This window comes from Phocoena phocoena, chromosome 18, assembly GCF_963924675.1.
Source record: "Phocoena phocoena chromosome 18, mPhoPho1.1, whole genome shotgun sequence".
NCBI lineage: Eukaryota > Metazoa > Chordata > Mammalia > Artiodactyla > Phocoenidae > Phocoena > Phocoena phocoena.
Window position 1 is genome coordinate 56,940,607 of NC_089236.1, and position 16,747 is coordinate 56,957,353.

The 16,747-nt window shown below is 37.3% G+C and overlaps 1 pseudogene; it reads left to right on the plus strand.

The window, feature by feature from the left end:
• Positions 1-14,470, plus strand: part of LOC136137556 (protein enabled homolog) — a 106,095-nt pseudogene extending 91,625 nt beyond the window's left edge.
• Positions 14,471-16,747: the final 2,277 nt, after the last annotated feature.

Consider the following 16,747-nt stretch of genomic DNA (forward strand, 5'->3'; position numbering starts at 1 on the left):
GTTAAATATAGCATTTAAAAAGTCTCAGAATTTCCATATAACTAAATGTAAAAAAAATGAAATTTTGAATGAAGCAAAACATAAATTGGTCTCTATGCAACATAGATTTTTTTAACTTAGAAATAAGGATTTGGACATTATGGTCGGAACTTCACCGGATTTGTCCTTTGAAGAAAATCCAGGGCTAAGTTAGGAGAACACATAATTTTGGACATCTATTCTTGCCCTACCTCTGTATTCTAATCAAATAGATCTCTTTGCCCAAAAGATATTACCACCTTAACCTGAACTCCTACTGGCTGGAAAGATTTTTGGCAGTTTCGTCTGTTAATTTATTTATAATTTTAGAATGTTGAACCAAAGTCAAGTAATTCCTTAATTGCATAGCTTTTAGCAAAATATGACTTTTACCAGATATCCGGTGAGCTAAATTTTGCTAATAATATTTCTGAAAGGAATTTCTGATGTTCATCACAAATGCAAGATTAGCTTTTCCATCTGTTGAGATGTTCTTTACTATAGTGAAAAATTTTTTTTTCAAATCTTTCCTTAACATTTTATACAGATGAAATCCATGCTGCTTGCTCCTTCAGGTTATCTCTGATAGTACTTTGGGTATTTCAAGTGTTAACCTGTAAAGTAAAATAATAGAATTTATCAACAGGCAGTATAGATGATGGAACTACTTCCACTGAAATGGCTTTCAGAAACTGCTTCAGCACATTTTATTAAGGGATAAATAGTCCATATATACTGAATGCTGTAAAGAAATAAGAGTTATGGGTATCAGGAGGAAGGGCCTTATATTAAAACACTGTAATGTGTTATATACAAATAAAACAGTATTTAAAGCCCTTATGTGTTAGCTTAAAAAACTTATTCTTCCAGTATAAAGTAACTATAATTCTGTCTGTAATAGAAGGCTGTTTAAATACCTTACAGGTAAATTACTTCAGTTATTGAATTGAAGCACTTGTGAAAACTTGAATTTAAGATGACTGTTTTTTCATAATTTAGTTTTTTTGTTTTAACATAATTTTATTATGATTGTACCACACTCTCCAGAATTTGATGTCTCTGATATTTTTAATCCATTATTTGGTATGGGTTAAATGTTTTAATATGCATGTTGATAATGGCTAATGATCCTACCCAGTGTTTCAAATCTTGTTGGTTGTTTAGATATTACTCTTGTGAAGTGTTTGTTCATGTGCTCTAATTTTCTATTGGTTTTCTGCTTTTAATAATGGGTTTTAAAACATCATATTAATAAATTACTCTGCAAAACAGATATAATTATAACAAAGTTGTAGATATCTGTGGAATTTTTAGCAATGTCCTATTGCAAAATTATGTTTTCAAGATACTAATGAGTGGGATTTATCCTTTTTGAATGGAGTTTGGATTGAAAGTATGATAATAACTAAAAAGAAAGCCAGATATTGATTATTACCAAGACTTTCTGGTTGTCTGAGATGAAATGGATCTGTTAATGATTTACACAATATCCCACTATTATTGAAAATAAAATAAATTGTGGTTGATTTTAAAAAAACTAATTCAATTTGCAAATTACTGTTACTTGCAACATTTACTTTGAATTTCCACAAAACATGATAAATAAGCATCGGATTTAAATCAGGTGTGACTTAATCATCGTTTTATTTTAATTTTTTAAAACTTAATTTTCTAGAGCAGCTTTTGATTTGCAGAAGAATTGAGAGGAAAGTGCAGTGATTCCTCATATACTTCCTGACAAACACATGCACACCCTCCCCCACTATGAACCATGCCACCCCCTTCCCGGAGTGGTGCAGTTATTACAGTTGAATAACCTATATTGCCACATTAGAATCACACAAAGTTCATGGTTTACATAGGGTTCACTCTTAGTGTTGTACATTTTATGAGTTTGGAAAGATGTACAATGACATGTATACATCATTACAGTATCATACAGCATATTTTCACAGCCCTAAAAATCCTCTTTGTCCTTTGTTAACTAAGGTAGTACTATTCCATTTAGAATTTTTCAAGATAAATCTTTAGCAAAGTATCTAATCTGATCCAATCTTTAGTTTAAATATAACACTTACATCTATTTAATCTCCTTCTACATAACAGAGTCTATGTGGAGTTCAGCTACTACATACTTTATAAAGAAATCATTTAAAAGTGTGTCTGGGGGTGGGTGGGTGTGTTAATAAAACAAATGTTCTGCAGGTGTATTGTGGTGTATACAGTATTTGATACTGTTTTAAAATGATCACCCTCCATAATATCACCCTAAATCCTTTGCCTTTGAAATATAATAAATTGATAGCCATATTATAGTTGGGTAGACATTATTCACTTATAATAATTTCAAAACACAGTCAAGTTTTGATAGAATTTTAAAAATTATAAATGATACTTGTTAAACATAAACTTGTTTTTAAAATATTTTATCATTTTTCCTGCCTTATATGTGTGTTGGATTAAAATTATAAATGGAGCGTTTATCTAGTTAAGAGATTATATACATATATACACACGGACACCCACATACACACACTTTAACTGTATCATATGTTGACTTTCTTTTGCTAACATTGACATTTTATCAAGGTCTCTGTAACATTTATCTTAACCTAACAAATGACTTCTGTGACTCTCGCTTGCTTATTAAAATGTTAAAATTAAACATAAAAGTGAAAGAACTTTCCGTCTTCTCATATTTTGCCTGGTAAAATGACACTAGAAGAATATTATACCTTAGAGGCATTAATATATATTTAATAATTTCAAAAATATAATTTTAACACAACTTTGCAGAATATTTCAGGTTATCACACATTTAGGTAAGTTTGTTATCTTCTGTATTTGAACAAAAACTTTTTTTCTTTAATGTAATTGTGGAACATTTTTAATATATTTTAGTTTCCTCTGTAATTTATGTAAGTTGTTCTTCAGATTTAAATAAGAACATATATAAAAATATAATGAGTACAAAAATTAATTTCCCCATCTTCTGTTGAGGTTGAAATGTGAGCTTTATTTGTAAATAGCTATATTTAGCAATATAACTTCTTTGTACTAATAGCAAAAAACAAAGCACGTATTAGCTCCAGAAACCATAAATCCAATATGAGGGACATGAGTGAGAAAATAAACATAAATGGAAGTAATGTTTATACCATTTTTCATAATGCAGGGGCTGATATCTTTGAAACTACTTTGTGAGTAATGCGTTTCAATTCCCTATACATAGTTCAAAACCTCTAAAAACACAATTTTAGAGTAGGCCCTGAACCAAGATGGCAGAGTAGAAGGACATGCTCTCACTCCCTTTTGTGCGAACACCAGAATCACAACTAGCTGCTGGACAGTCATCGACAGGAAGACACTGGAACTCACCAAAAAAGATACCCCACATCCAAAGACAAAGGAGAAGCCACAGTGAGATGGTAGGAGGGGCGCAATCACAGTAAAATCAAATCCCATAACTGGTGGGTGGGTGACTCACAGACTGGAGAACACTTATACCACAGAAGTCCACCCACTGGAGTGAAGGTTCTGAGCCCTACATCAGGCTTCCCAACCTGGGGGTCCAGCAACGGGAGGAGGAATTCCTAGAGAATAAGACTTTGAAGCATAGTGGGAATTGATTGCAGGGCTTCGACAGGACTGGGGGAAACAGAGACTCCACTCTTGGAGGGCACACACAAAGTAGTGTGCGCATCAGGACCCAGGGGAAGGAGCAGTGGCCCCAGGGGAGACTGAACCAGACCTACCTGCTAGTGTTGGAGGGTCTCCTGCAGAGGCAGGGGGTTGGCTGTGGCTCACCATGGGGCCAAGGACACTGGCAGCAGAAGTTCTGGAAGTACTCCTTGGCGTGAGCCCTCCCAGAGTCTGCCATTAGCCCCACCAAAGAGCCCAGGTAGTCTTCAGTGTTGGGTTGCCTCAGGCCAAACAACCAACAGAGTGGGAACACAGCCCCACCCATTAGCAGTCAAGAGGATTAAAGTTTTACTAAGCTCTGCCCACCAGAGCAACAGATTTCACCACCACCAGTCCCTCCCATCAGGAAACTTGCACAAGCCTATTAGATAGCCTCAACCACCAGAGGGCAGACAGCAGAAGCGAGAAGAATTACAATCCTGCAGCCTGTGAGATGAAACCTGCATTCACAGAAAGATAGACAAGATGAAAAAGCAGAGGGCTATGTACCAGATGAAGGAACAAGATAAAAGCCCAGAAAAATAACTAAATGAAGTGGAGATAGGCAACCTTCCAGCAAAAGAATTCAGAATAACAATAGTGAGGATGATCCAGGACCTCAGAAAATATTGGAGGCAAAGATTGAGAAGATGCAAGAAATGTTGAACAAAGACCTAGAAGAATTAAAGAACAAACAAACAGAGATGAACAATACAATAACTGAAATGAAAACTACACTAGAAGGGATCAATAGCAGAATAACTGAGGCAGAATAACGGATAAGTGACCTGGAAGACAGAATGGTGGAATTCACTGCTGCAGAACAGACTAAAGAAAAAAGAATGAAAAGAAATGAAGAGAGCATAAGAGACCTCTGGGAAAACATTAAATGCTACAACATTTGCATTATACGGATCCCAGAAGAAGAAGAGAGAGAGAAAGGACTCGAGAAAATATTTGAAGAGATTATAGTCAAAAACTTCCCTAACATAGGAAAGGAAATAGCCACCCAATTCCAGGAAGCACAGAGAGTCCCATACAGGATAAACCCAAGGAGAAACAGCAGAGACACATAGTAATCAAATTGGCAAAAATTAAAGACAAAGAAAAATTATTGAAAGCAGCAAGGGAAAAACGACAAATAACATACAAGGGAAGTCCCATAAGGTTAACAGCTGATTTCTCAGCAGAAACTCTACAAGCCAGAAGGGAATGGCACGATATACTTAAAGTGATGAAAGGGAAGAACCTACAACCAAGATTACTCTACCTGGCAAGGATCTCATTCAGATTCAGTGGAGAACTCAGAAGGTTTACAGACAAGCAAAAGCTAAGAGAATTCAGCACCACCAAACCAGCTCTACAACAAATGCTAAAGGAACTTCTCTAAGTGGGAAACACAAGAGAAGAAAAGGACCTAAAAAAACAAACCCAAAACAATTAAGAAAATGGTCATAGAACCATATATATGGATAATTACCTTAAACGTGAATGGACTAAATGCTCCAACCAAAAGACACAGGCTTGCTGAATGGATACAAAAACAAGACCCATCTATATGCTGTCTACAAGAGACCCACTTCAGACCTAGGGACACATAAAGACTGAAAGCAAGGGGATAGAAAAAGGTATTCCAGGCAAATGAAAACCAAATGAAAGCTGGAGTAGCAAAACTCATACCAGATATAAAAGACTTTAGAATAAAGAATGTTACAAGAGACAAGGAAGGACACTACATAAGGATCAAGGGTTCAATCCAAGAAGAAGATATAACAATTATAAATATATATGCACCCAACTTAGGAGCACCTCAATACATAAGGCAACTACTAACAGCTATAAAAGAGGAAATTGACAGTAACACAATAATAGTAGGGGACTTTAACACCTCACTTACACCAATGGACAGATCATCCAAAATGAAAATAAGGAAACAGAAGCTTTAAATGGCACAACAGACGAGATAGATTTAATTGATATTTATAGGACATTCCATCCAAAAACAGCAGATTACACTTTCTTCTCAAGTGCGCACAGATCACTCTCCAGGATAGAGCATATCTTAGGTCACAAATCAAGCCTCAGTAAATTTAAGAAAATTGAAATCATATCAAGTATCTTTTCTGACCACAGCTCTGTGAGATTAGAAATGAATTACAAGGGAAAAAACGTAAAAAACACAAACAAATTGAGGCTAAACAATACGTTACTAAATAACCAAGAAGTCACTGAAGAAATCAAAGAGGAAATCAAAAAACACCTAGAGACAAATGACAATGAAAACATGACGATCCAAAACCTATGGGATGCAGCAAAAGCAGTTTTAAGAGGGAAGTTTATAGCTATACAAGCCTACCTCAAGAAACAAGAAAAATCTCAAGTAAACAATCTAACCTTACACCTAAAGGAACTAGAGGAAGAAGAACAAACAAAACGCAAAGTTAGCAGAAGGAAAGAAATCATAAATATCAGAGCAGAAGTAAGTGAAAGAGAAACAGAGAAAACAATAGCACAGATCAATAAAGCTAAAAGCTGGTTCTTTGAGAAGATAAACAAAATTGATAAACCATTAGCCAGACTCATCAAGAAAAAGAGGGAGAGGACTCAAATCAATAAAATTAAAAATAAAAACGGAGAAGTTACAACAGACACCGCAGAAATGCAAAGCATCCTAAGAGACTACAACAAGCAACTTTATGCCAATAAAATGGACAACCTGGAAGAAACAGACAAATTCTTAGAAATGTATAACCTTCCAAGACTGAAGCAGGAAGAAATAGAAAATATAAACAGACCAATCACAAGTAATTAAATTGAAACTGTGATTAAGAATCTTCCAACAAAGAAAAATCCAGGACCAGATGGCTTCACAGGTGAATTCTATCAAACATTTAGAGAAGAGATAACACCCATCCTTCTCAAACTCATCCTTACAGAGGAAGGAGCACTCCCAAACTCATTTTATGAGGCTACCATCACCCTGATACCAAAACCAGACAAAGATACTACAAAAAAAGAAAATTACAGACCAGTATCACTGATGAATACACATGCAAAAATCCTCAACAAAATTGTAGCAAACAGAATCCAACAACACATTAAAAGCACCATACATGATGATCAAGTGGGATTTATCCCAGGGATGCAAGGATTCTTCAATATATGCAAATCAGTCAATGTGATGCACCATATTAACAAACTGAAGAGTAAAAACCATATGATCATCCCAAGAGATATAGAAAAAGCTTTTGACAAAATTCAACACCCATTTTTGATAAAACCTCTCAAGAAAGTCGGCATAGAGCGTACTAACCTCAACATAATAAAGGGCATATACTACAAATCCACAGCAAATACCATTCTCAATGGTGAAAAATTGAAAGCTTTTCCTCTAAGATGAGGAGCAAGACAAGGATGTCCACTCGCACCACTATTATTCAGCATAGTTTTGGAAGTCCTAGCCACGACAATCAGAGAAGAAAAAGAAATAAAAGGAATACAGATTGGAAAAGAAGAAGTAAAACTGTCACTGTTTGCAGATGACATGATACTACACATAGAGAATCCTAAAGATGCCACCAGAAAACCACTAGAGCTAATCAGTGAATTTGGTACAGTAGCAGGATACAAAGTAGTGCACAGAAATCTCTTGCATTCCTATACACTAATGATGAAAAATCTGAAAGAGAAATTAAGGAAACACTCCCATTTACCACTGCAACAAAAAGAATAAAATACCTAGGAATAAACCTACATAGGGAGACAAAAGACCTGTATGCAGAAAAGTATAAGACACTGATGAAAGAAATGAAACCAACAGATAGATATACCATGTTCTTGGATTGGAAGAATTAATATTGTGAAAGTGACTGTACTACCCAAAGCAATCTACAGATTCAGTTCAATCCCTATCAAATTACCAATGGCATTTTTTATGGAACTAGAGCAAAAAATCTTAAAATTTGTGTGGAGACACAAAAGACCCTGAATAGCCAAAGCAGTCTTGAGGGGAAAAAAATGGAGCTGGAAGAATCAGACTCCCTGACTTCAGACTATTCTGCAAAGGTACAGTAATCAAGACAATATGGTACTGGCACAAAAACAGAAACATAGATCAATGGAACAAGACACAAAGCCCAGAGATAAACCCACGCACCTATGGGCAACTAATCTATGACAAAGGAGGCAAGGATATACAGTGGAGAAAAGATAGTCTCTTCAATAAGTGGTACTGGGAAAACTGGACAGCTACGTGTAAAAGAATGAAATTAGAACACTTCCTAACACCATACACAAAAATAAACTCAAAATGGATTAGAGATGTAAATGTAAGACCGGACGCTATAAAACTGTTAGAGGAAAACATTGGAAGAACACTCTTTGACATAAATTACAGCAAGATCTTTTTTTTTTTTTTTGCCGTATGCGGGCCTCTCACCGTTGTGGCCTCTCCCACTGTGGAGCACAGGCTCCGGATGCACAGGCTCAGCGGCCATGGCTCACGGGCCCAGCCACTCCACGGCATGTGAGATCTTCCCAGACCGGGGCATGAACCCGCATCCCCTGCATCAGCAGGCGGACTCTCAACCACTGCGCCACCAGGGAAGCCCAGCAAAATCTTTTTTGGTCCACCTCCTAGAGTAATGGAAGTAAAAACAAAAATAAACAAATGGGACCTAATGAAACTTCAAAGCTTTTGCACAGCAAAGGAAATAATAAACAAGGTGAAAAGACAACCCTCAGAATAGAAGAAAATATTTGCAAATGAATCAATGGACAAAGGATTAATCTCCAAAATATATAAACAGCTCATGCAGCTCAATATTAAGAAAACAAACAACCCAATCCAAAAATGGGCAGAAGAGCTAAATAGACATTTCTCCAAAGAAGACATACAGATGGCCAAGCAGTACATGAAAAGCTGCTCAACATCACTAATTATTAGAGAAATGCATATCAAAACTACAATGAGGTATCACCTCACACCAGTTAGAATGGGCATCATCAGACAATCTACAAACAACAGATGCTGGAGAGGGTGTGGAGAAAAGGGAACCCTCTTGCCCTGTTGGTGGGAATGTAAATTTATACAGCCACTATGGAGAACAGTATGGAGGTTCCTTATAGAACTAAAAATAGAGTTACCATGTGATCCAGGAATCCCACTACTGGGCATATACCCAGAGAAAACCATAATTCAAAAAGACACATGCACACCAATATTCATTGCAGCACTATTTACAATAACCAGGTCATGGAAGCAACCTAAATGCCCATCAACAGACGAATGGATAAAGAAGTTGTGGTACTTATATAGAATGGAATATTACTCAGCCATAAAAAAGAATGAAATTTGGTCATTTGTAGAGACGTGGATGGATGTAGAGACCGTCATACAGAGTGAAGTAAGTCAGAAAGAGAAAAACAAATATCATATATTAACGTATATATGTGGAACCTAGAAAAATGGTATAGGTGAATTAGTTTGCAGGGCAGAAGTTGAGACACAGATGTATAGAACAAATGTATGGACACCAAGGGGGGAAAGCGGCAGAGGGTGGTGGTGGTGGTGTGATGAATTGGGCGATTGGGATTGACATGTATACACTGATGTGTATAAAATTGATGACTAATAAGAACCTGCTGTATAAAAAAATTAAATAAAATTCAAAAATAAAGACAAAACAAAAATACAGTTTTATTCCATTATCTTTAAATCTTATAAATAGTGCAATGATGTGGAATTGGAAAATTTATTTCATACTACAATGCTGATGTGCCTAGAAAGCATAATAGTTAATCTCTAATTAATTTGGTCTGACTCAATAGCATGTATGCATGGATGAGGGAGAAAAGTAACTTTCTGTTATATAAAGTTTGAAAATTGTATGATACCTTAGTTTTTTGTAGTCCTTTTAAATAATGTTTGGTGTCTATTAGATAAAATTTTCTAGTTACTCAGCATCCCTTTCCTCTTTCTACTTCTATAATTTCAATGGCAAAGCCCTTGGAGAATATACATTATCTATAGTGACCATGTGACTTATTGTTCAGAATGGAATACTTTGACAGTAAAGAGTTGCTATTAATAATAATCACATCCAGACAGTCAGCATAGGCTGGGACACTCTTTGATATACATAGCTCAGCTTCTCTTCTTGGTGAAAACAAACCTTAAATCCCACAAAATTTTCCATCTGACTCACTACAATAATCCCACTTGTGTTTTTTGCTCAGCATTTTTATTCACAGCTATATTTTAGTTCTTAATTCTAAGCCTACAGGTTCTGAAAGGCTCATGACTCATACCTAAGCACACTGCCAAGGTTCTGTGGTGATATCTGTGTACTAGATTATTATATAGAAGCCTTCTAGATATCCACTTTCCTCAATCTAATTTAGAGAGCCAGGTGAGTCACTATCTCTCCTATCTCTGCCCTTGTAGAATCTTGCCTGATATAACATATATCCCCCTCTTTATGTTAAAGACTATATAGGTGAAAAATGGGACTCTTTCAAATGTGATTCTCTCTCTCTCTCTCTTTACTTTTTTCCTTCTCACCCCTCAAATATCACTGGGTCAGAAAAGGACTCAATCTCATTCTACCATAATCAGAGATGATGAAACCTGTGGATGATGCTTACCCTCCACCACACAGGACAATGTACTTATGTGTTTCCTTTAGGTGCATTATTGACATTCTAATGGGAATGTTGGTAGAAAATTAGAAAATTCTCTCTCATAATAACATCTTGATTAACACAGTTATCCTCCCCACAATGTATAATGCTTTTTATATTAGAACATGAATATTATCTCTCTATTCAATGTATATCCCTCGATAGTACATCTCAGTCTCCATATTCCTTTTAGAATTTATCTTACTCTTCTCTGAGATGAAAATTTTAGGTAAGGTAGGCAAAAAGAAAAGCAAATTTATAATAAATAATCTTGTATTAATAAGATGCGTAACTTTTTAACTTTTGCAGAGAGTAAACAAAACTAATTTAAGCTGCAGAGGAAGTGTTATTTGTCGTATAGTACATGTTTAAAGAAAGGAAGATAATTCCCATATTTTTTCACAATAATTCCATATTTTCCATAATAATTTCACAAATCATTTACATAATTTATGGGTATTTTCCTAAAATGTAAAATGAATGTAATTTCATAATATACAAGATATTTCCTGACATTTGATAATGTACAAAAGGAATATACTTTCCAGAATTTTGTTCCTCATTGCATTATTTTAAGAAGAAATCCACATTCCAGTTAAATCCATTTTTAAAAAAACAACAGTCAGTACAGTACTAGCAACTCTAGTTTTCACTCTTGCCAAGAAATTTTGTCATTGGTTTCAAGAGAAGCTTAAAAATGATATTGAATGAACTTTTAAATCTGCTGCTTTCCAAATTAATCTTTCTTGGAAATTATGTTTTGGTGGATCTGTTTTACACAGAAACAAATGAACAGTCAATGTTAGTGGCAGTAGAAAGTATCATCAGTAGTAGAAGATCAAGATATTTAAAATATTTATGCACTTTCAAAATTTTAATCCTTCCTGAGTAGATTAAGTTTTTTTGATTAAGTACACAATAAATGTTAATGTTGATAATGATGAAAAATTTCAGCTTAAAAAATAGTGTCCGTATAAAGATAGCACAAAAGTGATTAAGTGTCAAAGAGAAGTGGATAATCTTTGTTGATAAAACAGCCAAATTTTAAGTTATATTCTGGACATTTATTTTGTTTAAGGTGTCATTTAATTTTCAGAATAAGTATTTTTGGAAAATAAATTGTGTGTTGTTTTGCAATATGACACTTGCCAACTCTCTGCATTACTACTCATATATACCTTGCCATGTGATTAATGGGGAAAATATCATATAACCAGGTTTGGAAGAATATAATGCTGTTAAATTTCTAGTATATGCCACAGATGCTCCTGCTCCTTCACAAACAAAATACTTGCCTTTAATTCACTGTATATCTTCATCAAGAGTAGTCCTTTCAAGAAGGAGGAGAGAATCAAGATGGTGGAGTAGGAAGAACCTCAGCTCACCTCCTCCCGTAGACACACAAAAACTATGCTATGTATAGAAGTTTTTCTAAGAACAACCTGAAGACTAGAAGAATGCCTCTTTTACAGCTAAAGATATAAAGAAAAATCCAAATTGAGATGGCTAGGAGGGGCAGAGATGCAGTCTAGTCAGGACCCACATCCCTGGCACAGTGACCCACAGTGGGAGGGGATATCACAAACTCAGAGGTCCTCCCTAAGGAGCAAAGGGTTTGAGCTCTACATCAGGCAGCCCAGCCCTGGGGACCTGCACCTGGAAGATGATCCCATATAATGTCTGGCTTTGAAAACCACCGAGGCTTATGGCTGGGAGAGCTGGAGGGCTATAGCAAACAGACTCTGCTCTTAAATGGATTGTGCACAAACTCACTCACTCTGAGTTCCGGCAAAGAGACCTATGTTTGAAAAGTGCCTGGGCTATATGTGAAGGAGATTCATTGACAAACTTTAGGGTGAGTCCCAAAGGATCAGGGATCTATTGGAACTTTATCAAGGTACCAAACCAGTGGTAGATGCCATTTTTCTAATTCTCCTTTTACCTAGCTGGCCAGGCGCTGGTGGGCATTATTTCTGACATTTGCTAACTACCCTGCTAGTATTTCCTTCCCTGTCCTAGCAGTCCCCTGAGGACCCACCCTGTCCAATCCATCCACCCTGGTCAGTGCCTTTCCAAAGCAAGCCCTACCCCACCACACCTGGCAGGCAGCCTCAGGTGGGTCTGGCATGCCTCCCCCACAAAATGGCTCCTGTGCCAGGGGACCAACCCCATAAAACCACCATACCCACAGCTGTTGCAGTCAGGCCCTGAATCCAGCCTCACTGGGGCAGCAGTCATGACCAGGCCTTGCAAACAGCTGGGCCAGGGAACAGCCGCACCAATCAGTACACCAGTAGCAAACATGACCCCACCACAACAGGAGGACTCAAACAGCCCACAGAAGGAATACTCATGAAGTGCCCGGCTCTGGTGACCATAGGGGATTGCTCTTCTGGGCCTCACAGGAAACCTACAATGGACCACTCCTTCAAGACCAGGAGATATATCTGATCTACCTAATACATAGAGATAAACACAGAGAATTAGCAAAATGAGGAGACAAAGGAATATGTTCCAAAAGAAAGAAAAAGACAAAACCTCAGAAAAAGAACTAAACTAAATGGAGATAAGAAATCTACCTGGTAAAGAGTTCAGGTAATAATAATAAAGTTGCTTACCAAACTCAGGAGAAGAATTGAAGAAGTCACTGAGAACTTGATAAAACTATATATATATATATATATATATATATATATATATATATAAAACAAGAGCTGAAGATTACAATAACTAAAATTAAAAATACACTATAGGGCTTCCCTGGTGGCGCAGTGGTTGAGAGTCCGCCTGCCGATGCAGGGGACACGGGTTCGTGCCCCGGTCCGGGAAGATCCCACGTGCCGCGGAGCGGCTGGGCCCGTGAGCCATGGCTGCTGAGCCTGCGCATCCGGAGCCTGTGCTCCACGGCGGGAGAGGCCACAGCGGTGAGAGGCCCGCGTACCACACAAAAAAATTCAGAGGCAACTACAAGCACAGCAAAGAAAAGGACCTGGAGCGGGAAAGGGCGAAAGAATGAAAAGGGAGAGATTGGAGGGGGAGAGGTTAGAAAGGGGAGGGCTGGAGAGGGAGTGACTAGAACAGGAGCAGCTGGAGAGAGAGAGACAAGAAAGAGAAGTTCAGGATTGCCTGGAGTGGGAGAGACAAGAGTGGAGAGACTGGACAGAGAAAGGCAAGAACGAAAGCGGCAAGAGCAACTAGAAAGGGAGCAGCTGGAATGCGAGCGAGAGCGAAGAATGTCAAACGCTGCTGCCCCTGCCTCTGTGGAGACTCCGCTAAGCTCTGTGCTGGGAGTCTCCTCTGCTGCTGAGCCAGGCTTGCGTTGCCTTGGGACCACCGGCACCTCCACCCCCTCCTCCACTCCCACCAGGTCCTGCCCAGGCATCAGCCACACTCCCTCCTCCCCCAGGACTCCCTCCATCCCATCCACTTCCATCCTCAGGGCCTCCGCCTCCTCTACCACCTTCTTCCTAATCAGGTACCCACTCCTCCTCCACCACCCCCTGCTTCTCCCCTCCCTGCATCTGGATCTCTTGGGGATCCATGTTTGAAGACAGTCACCCTTTAACTGGACTTGCAGCTGCAATTTCTGGATCAAAACTTAGGAAAGTGTCATGGATGGAGGATTCCTGTTTCCCAAGCGGAGAGATCACTGGTGTGAATTTGGCCTCATCTAAAAAATACAGGTAGTGGAAAAGGACCCCTTCCGTTAGGGGTGGTGGGTTAATGGAAGAAATGAGCACCCTGCTGGCTAGGAGGAAGAGAATTGCTAAAAAGTGATCAACAATTGGAACAGAACGAAAAGAAGACGAAAATGAAGATTCAGCCTGTAACTTCTAAGGCCTCTTCAACAAGTACACCTGAACCAACAAGAAAACCTTGGGAAAGAACAAATACAATGAATGGCAGCAAGTCACCTGTTATTTACAGACCAAAATCTGCACCCTCATCACAGTCCAGTGTCAACGGAGTCCAGACAGAAGGACTGGACTATGACAGGCTGAAGCCAAACACTTTAGAAGAAATGAGAAAAGAAGTAACTAAGCTACAAGAAGAGCTCATCGATGCAATCAGGCAGGAACTGACCAAGTGAAATATCACATAGAGAAACAAACTAAGAAGAGATAGGACTTTAATCTGGAGAAAGAAAAAAAAAAAAAACCTGCAAAGAACAACTGTTAACAACAACAAAACCCCTACATTCTGTGAGCTGTAAAAAGAAAATGGAGACAAACAGAACGAGGGAGAAGACAACATACTTTGAAAGTCTTGAGACATTACTACTCTGGCAATAAGCTAGTACTCTCCCAGTTTGATGCTTTTTTCTGACCTTTACAACAGGGTGGAAGAGAGTTGTATAGGAGTTCCTGTATCAGTTATGCAGAAAATACTAAACCAGTCAGGCAAGGACACCGTGCCTTGAAATATTTTCGTGTCAACAGAAAATCACACATTTTCCACAATCCATTGCTAAAATAAAGAGGAGAAAGACTTTGAGAAGTTTTTTTCAGAGAATGCTATGAAGAATTTAGCAAGTTATGCTATTGTAAATGTTTCTCTCAGGTTTGTCTTCCTATCACATTTGATGTCCCATGAATAATTGAGATCAGCCCTATGTAGGTTAAGACCATAAAATGTGGAACAGTTGGAATTGTATGTGCTTTCAAAGGGTGATATTTATAAGAAAGTGTCCTAAAAATGATTTGCCCAGAGTGAGGAATTCTAGAATGATAGGAAGTCTCTCGAGTTTAGCCTTAAAGCAATTTTGTAGATTTGAACATAAATTCATCCAGAATTTAAAGGTTTAGATGCCTTCCTAAATTATTAGTGATTTACCAAATCTATGATTCCTACATAACACAAACCAGTGGTCAAATGTAAAACACTATATTGTAGATTCACTGTAGGTTTTCAACCTTTTTAGATTGATGAATGTGGACATTTTTATAATATAATTACAACCATCACAAAATTAGCTTTTTTAATTGCAGACAGTAATGCATGTCAAACTAATACGTAGTGGCCTTTTCAAGGCCTAGTCCCAGGGAAAACATTTTGTAGAGTATAGGGAAGTGGGAGGAAGGGAAGGAATAATGTTTAATTTAAACTTAATTTCTGCACTATCTTTTTCTCAATTATCTGCATGAATAATAATGAGGAATATTTTGTGACTTTAATTGGTAAATATGTTAACAGAACCAAGTACTTAATCTTTTACATCATGTCTTCAGCTATTTGTATTTTAACTTCAGTAAGTTCAATGGTCTGAAACATGATTCAGACCAGTTATAATTCACATGAATTATATCTTACTGTGGAACTCAAAAGTTCGATCCCTGAATTTGTCAGTTATTATTACCTAGGTGCCCTGCAGTTATACAGGTGTTCAGGTACACGTTCCTGACTACAAAGCTGCTTTTGAATCTTATGTTGAAATACTAGAAAAGTAACCATGATGGCAGCAATTAAGGTCATAGAAATCATTAGACAAAAGGAAAACAACGAGGGGTCCTGCATAATTTTCTTTTAATAAATAAAGTGAGACTTAGGTGGTGGGAAGAAGGAGCTAGATACTCTACTTACCACCAAGTGTGTGTGTGTGTGTGAGCGTGCGTGTGTGCGGGCACTCACGTGTGAGTATGTAATCCACTCCCTTTCCTTTGAAACTTCTAAGATTAAAATAGGGGAGAAATCCTGTATGTTGCAATGATAGAATTTTTTGAAAATTTAGGAAATCAAAAATTCTCCAGGCTCTCCATCTTGATTTATGCTTGGGTTGTTATGTGCCATATTTGCTTTGAAATCTTTGATTATTAGTAATTTTACTAAAATTGTGAAGGAATAATCCACCATCTGCTTTCTAGATTTCTTAATCTAAGTTCATAAGACAGAGCTTGTTGATAACATACTTTTCTAAATGCTGCAGGTTTGCAGCCATTACCACTTCAAAGAGGTTTGAATGAGGGAATTTTTTTTCCTTGTTAAAATAGTTCCTGTTTCTGTAGAAACTTCATTTTTAGGTTAATCTGTGATGGATGAGCTATCATAATTAAGTATAGTTTTTTTTCTATCAACTATTCATTGTCGTCCAATAGTAAAGACATTAAAGATGCAGCAAGCTTATAAAGTACTATTTTCTAAAAGAAATAGGAGGCATTTTCATCTTTATTATTGTACTTTTGGTCATGGAAACACTTTGATGATATAAATGTATATGTCCCCCATAAATCTGGTCAGAAATCACTTTTGATTTTGTTGATTAAGTTGAGCAGTAGGATAGAGTACTGGGTACAGGTGGTCCAAAGTAAGATAAAAGACCAAGATAAAAATGATAGATCTTAAAAAAGAAACTGGTTTATGCACTAAATGT